Source organism: Pinus tabuliformis, chromosome 4_1 (assembly GCF_031772625.1).
Source record: "Pinus tabuliformis cultivar Carrire ecotype Pingquan chromosome 4_1, CPIR1, whole genome shotgun sequence".
Classification (NCBI taxonomy): Eukaryota; Viridiplantae; Streptophyta; class Pinopsida; order Pinales; family Pinaceae; genus Pinus; species Pinus tabuliformis.
The window spans coordinates 644,966,401-644,972,400 of record NC_142303.1 but is presented as its reverse complement, the minus strand read 5'-3'; the positions used below and the strand labels follow the sequence as shown (position 1 = coordinate 644,972,400).

At 33.1% G+C, this 6,000-nt stretch overlaps 1 pseudogene; it reads right to left on the bottom strand.

The window, feature by feature from the left end:
* Window positions 1–1,195: 1,195 nt before the first annotated feature.
* The window catches only part of LOC149177708 (boron transporter 1-like), a 54,747-nt pseudogene continuing 49,942 nt past the window's right edge, over window positions 1,196–6,000 (bottom strand).

The following is a 6,000-nucleotide window of genomic DNA, read 5'->3' as shown; positions in this document are numbered from 1 at the left end:
CAACCAACAACTGCTAGCCATGGGTATGCTTGCCCCTCTGTCCCAAATATTGCCCAGGGTCCCTAGCTTTGCCCTTGCTACCATGTAGGTGCCCATTTCCCCAGGGTTTTTCAGTGTTCTATTGTCATGGCTGATATCCCAACCCCTTATCCGCAACTCTTTCTTGCCTCTCCCTTCAACACCCAGCCCCTCAAGAATGGAAAACCCGCTATCCCCAATTCCCACGGTCTGAGCAGCTAGGTAAAGGCCTTCATATCTTCTCGACCCACCATTACCCATGCCTCTGCCCAGCTTCTGGTTTGAATAGGAAAAGAACAAAACGTAGAGCCAGACTAGGGCACTCTCTGTCCTCCCCCAGTTTCTCCCATACAGCGCTACTCCCCATTGGGACGGTCTCTTGCCCCTCCCTTCCCCCGAGAAAAACCCCAACCATATCATGTAATTGATAGGGGAACCCAACCAGATCATGGAATTGATGCAGGAGGGAGACCAAAATACATACCAGGGATTCGTTTCTTGTCCGCAGCCAAGGTGCCTTTGCCCTTCTCCACCTTTGAGTCACCTCCCGTCTCCACAACTACTCTCACTTGCTCGGCATGTCGAATGCCTTAACCTCCTCTGCCACTCTTCCTTATTCCTCCCTCTTCCACCTTGCCAGCCCACTGTCCGTGCATTCATTTCACTGGAAACCGCACCCCCTGCATGTGGGGGACAATGGTAGTTATGGACTTTGTATAGACCATGTCACTTCTCAACCTATCGCCTTTGACACCCATCCTCATCCCGATTGGGAGATCATCATCTAGAATTTAAATTCAATAATATAAGTTTATTTTTAAGAAAACCATTAAACCAAAGAAAAGAATATGCCCAATTGAAACTCACATCAAATGTCTTTTGACAAGAAAGTTTTATAATTTGACTTTAATAAAAACAAATATCAGAGAAAGTTTTATATTTTGACTTTAATAAAAACAAAGATTAGATAAGTTGAGCTGATATGAAGTGTCTTCATTAACCGAAAGAAACAAGAATTGAACTATCACAAAATAAAAATAAAATATCTAAAAAGAAATTATCCAAAAATTTACAGTAGGGTTTCCCGATTAAGAAGGATCTATAATATCATATTTTCTAATCACTACAATTAATCGTAACAATTCCCTCTAGTTATGGATTGTCACTTATTCTACCACTAAAACATATTGGAAATTTCTTGCAAAATCTGAGCAAGTTGACCAGGGCAAGAGAAGAAGGGGTTGTGATCAGACTCCTCCAATTCGTAGACTCTAACAGAGGGATTATCGGCTATCATATTCCTCTGCAGTTCCTCCAATATTTTGTTATCCTTCTTTGGCACTATGTACACTCGAGGGACTCTGCCATAATTCTCGCTATCATAGAGTACCTCTTCGTCCAACACAGGGCTACTTCTGAGAAGGCTCCCCGCTAATGTGATATCCTGTGCTTGCATGCATCAGATCATTTTCAGCACTTTAAATTGGCTCAAAACGTTCAGAAGAACAAGAAGAATATGCAGTAGAAATCTCACAATATATATTTAGTTAGCAGGAGATCACTATCATCTGCGCGTTAGTTACCTGAGAGGGGCTTTTGTCATAAAGATACTCTTGGGCGAAGTTGCTCCCAAATTTGAAACACGTCGGCCTGCTCGGTTGTCCTTCATCTCCACTTCATCTCCATACTTTAATTATGTGTCTCCACAGCCTTCACAGTTAACTTGTAGCTCACACTGAGCACCAAATCCAATTCTTCATCCTTCTCCAACGCAATAACGCAGTAAAAATCCAAGTGTCTGGCAATAAGCACCACTGAAATATATTCATCATCTTTGAGCGGAATGGGTGGTTACTGTAACAAACTTCAACTAGCGTTTACTGTAACAAACTTCAAATGTAGCGTTTCCCATAGATTATAATGATCCAAAAGACGTTGACCTGCTCGATTATCCTTCATCTCCACTTCATATCCATACTTGAATTCTGTGTCTCCATAGGCTTCACAGTTAACTTGCAGCTCACACTGAGCACCAAATCCAATTCTTCATCCTTCTCCAACACAATAATGTAGTAAAAATTCAAGCGTCTAGCAATAAGCACCACCAAAATATATTCATCATCTCTGAGCGACATAGGTGGTTACTGTAACAAACTTCAACCAGCGTTTACTGTAACAAACTTCCAACGCAGCGTTTCCCATAGCTTATAATGATCCAAGGGCGGAAAGTGTTTTAATTATCTAACATATCATATCAATGACACAACACAATACACTGTGGCACATAGGGAAATTCTTCCCACAACATAATTATGCTTTTAGTATTAGATACCTGCATTAAATAAAAGATGTGTAACAAAAATGATGTAAAACAAAATTAAAAGTATAAATCAATCCAAATAATAATATACTCCGAAACACAAAACAATACACGGTGGCACATAGGAAAGTTCTTCCCATAGCATAATTATGCTTTTAAAATTAGATACCTACATTAAATAAAAAATGTGTAAAAAAAATTATTTAAAATAAACTTAAAAGTATAAATTAGTCCAAATAATAATATACTCCAAAAAAATCCAAAAAACAAATTAAATATATACATGACAACCAAAATAATTAAATAATTGTCCCAACATATAGGAAACTAAATATTTAGAAAGTGTTATGAATATTTTATTTAGTGCTGAGAATTTTGATCGTGAAATTTTGCACGAGGAAAAAGCTTAACCAATACTCTTGAATTTACATTTTAAATTCATGAAGTTTAAAGTATGGCTCATGAAGGTTATACTGAGGTATTATTTTGTAAGATTAAACAATACACATGTAGATAAGCGGTTAAAAGTTGGTATCACAATTTTGGTGAGTTTTATTGAGTAGTCATGGCCTGAAAACGGAGATATAATAGGATGCAGAGTTAAGATTTTATGACAAAATAAATACAAAAACATAATGAAATCGAAACATTAAATGATTTTCCATTCATAAATTCTATTTGCATCTCTCACGCGAGATTGAAATATTGAAGACATCATGTGGAACTATTTGTGGAAAACTTTGGGTACATTTTCAAACTTCTGAAAAAGAATTCTATTGCTTCAATTTTCAGAATATTTTCTAATATATACAAAATTTGAAGAGAGACTTTTGTCAAATCTGCCTATATATATTTCCATGGTTTTAACCCAAATTGTAACCCAATACTCAGACCAGCGCAAGATTTCTCATAGTTACATAATATCTCACACCGGGAATCACCTAACTAAAGTAGATTTCATTGAAATCAGAAGCAGCGAGGATATTGAGATTGTAGATATCATGTTGCGCCCAACCTGTATCTTCGTCGGCTCCACCTTTACACTTAATATGGAATTGAAATCCCGGCCGTTTCTGCATGAGGAGTTATTGAGAAACCTCATTGATCGTCGACCCCTGCATCGATATGTGGTAATTGATAGCTCTTATGTCTGTAACAATTATCAATATACTTGGCCATGCCCAAGTTTACATCATATTTCAAATCAAAGTCATATGTGCAATTATTTTTGTCTAAAATTTATTAGGTGGTTACTGTAAAGAAATTCAGCTAACTTTTACTGTAATGAACTTCCAACGTAACGTTTCCCATAGCTTATAATGATCTAACGGGCGAAAATTGTTTTAATCCTCTGACATAGTATATCAACGACACAGTGGCACATAGGGAAGTTTTTCCAAGACGAAATGTCTGACGGTATAATAATAAAATTTAATTTGTTATATTGTAATTTTGTTTTTATTAATAAAATTTCAAGCCTTTAAAAGAAAATCATAATATACATATCACATAAAAATATATAACATGCAACTACTAAGTATGAATTAAAATTCATTTTACATTATAAATTAAAATAATGATTTTGTAACCATATTTAAATTTAATAAATACACACACAATAACAGTGTTTTTAACCATAGATATGTACACGGCTTTACCATAGATATTATTAACTTGTAAATAGAATTTGTTAGAATACCATAGGCCAATACCATGAATCATCAATACCGCATGCCCAAAGACCATTTCTTATATCACAATAGACTATTTATCAAATATTTTATTTGAATTTAATTTTATAAAAAAAATAATTAATTAAATCTAAAGGAAAACAAATTATAATTACTTTGAGATACATTTAAACCCTCCATCACATTAAAATATATAAGATATAAATAATAGTTATAAATCTAGATCCATTTTTCCATATAAATTAAAATAATAATTTTGTAACCATATTTACGTTTCATTAATAAGCACATTAAAAAATAATACTTACAATATAACAAGAATTTTAAGCATGGATATTCACTCCCACTTTACCATAGATATTATTAACTTGTAAATAGGCTTTGTTACAATATCTTGGGCTAAGCCCAATATGGAAAAGATGTTGTAATATAGTATTATGTTATGTTATCTAAACATTTTGACTCGATCAACTTACAAAAAAATAAAATAAAATAATATTACTAATTATAAATATTAATTAAAACATTTTAACTAATGAAATTACATAAAAATGAAAATTAATTAAAATAAAATAAAAACATAATTAATAATTTTAATTATTATTTATCAATAATTACATCATCTTAGATCCACCTTTTAGATGTTGTAATGTAGTATTATGTTATGTTATCTAAACATTTTGACTCGATCAACTTATAAAAAAATAAAATAAAAATAAAAAATAAAATAATATTATTAATTATAAATATTAATTAAAACATTTTAACTCAATGAAATTACCTAAAAATAAAATTAAAAAAATATAATTAATAATTTTAATTATTATTTATTAATAATTACACCCACGGAAAATTTTAAGAACCCCTTAAATTTATAAATATAATAAATGGGCGAATCTCCATGGTATATAGGAAAAATGGAAGGCGATTTTATCAATAATATAGTATGTATATATAATTTTCTGGTGAATCTCTCACCAAGCATGGCGAATATTTTACTCAATTATAAAATCTTGTAAGATCTTGGCGAGCCTTTCACTAAATAATAAAACTTTGTAAAGTCCTAGTGAATTTTAGCATTGTGAACTCTTAGATAATTTTTTGAAGAAGTATAAAACCATATATGACAGGAGCCACATGGTGGCAATATCACTATTTTTTTTCACATTTCCACGACATGGAACTTGTTTATAAAATTATAAAAAAAACCAACCAAGTCCCTTATAATATGTAGATAAGCTTATAACAGAGTCTGATACCTCTACTATGCTTATCTTCATTCAAGTGTCATAGCTGCTATACTTAACACTGTGAGTCACAACTTTCTCAGAACTCAACTCTATAGTGTAATTAAAATCTTTGAAATTGAATCTGACAACTCTATAAAAAGGATTAGTGAAATAGAAGCTTTTGTGAATGAGCCCACTAACTATCACTGCTAAACAATCAATCTAGACTATGAAGTCTTCCATCTTGATCACAATCGTGCTCACGATCAAGGGAGTGCGATCACCTGGTCTGACATAATGGCCATCATAGCTTCCCTACCAATACAAAAGTATGTTCCTGTTTGCAGTTAGAAATATTACCCAAATTACAATCTATTTACTCCAGCCTATGTTGGAAAGCTATAGAAGGATGACTAGTGCAATCAATCCATTCCTTTTAGCCCTGGATTTGTTTCAGTTAAAAACAGAAGTATACAAATATACTTGTCCAATGTCTACTACTACTGAGCATTAGTTAATTCATAAGAAAGTATGTAAACACACAAACATAAATTCACACTCATGAATATCCCAACTTTCTATCAAGTGCTATGACTAGTGATGGAAAACACAATTATTTTCAAAAGCCTGGAATCATGCCTAAGCATCCTCTATGAATGACCCAATGCCTTCCCGGTTAGCTGTCTACATTAAAGTTGCAACAAACAATATGACATTAGGCATGGCTTGAAAGTAACAAACC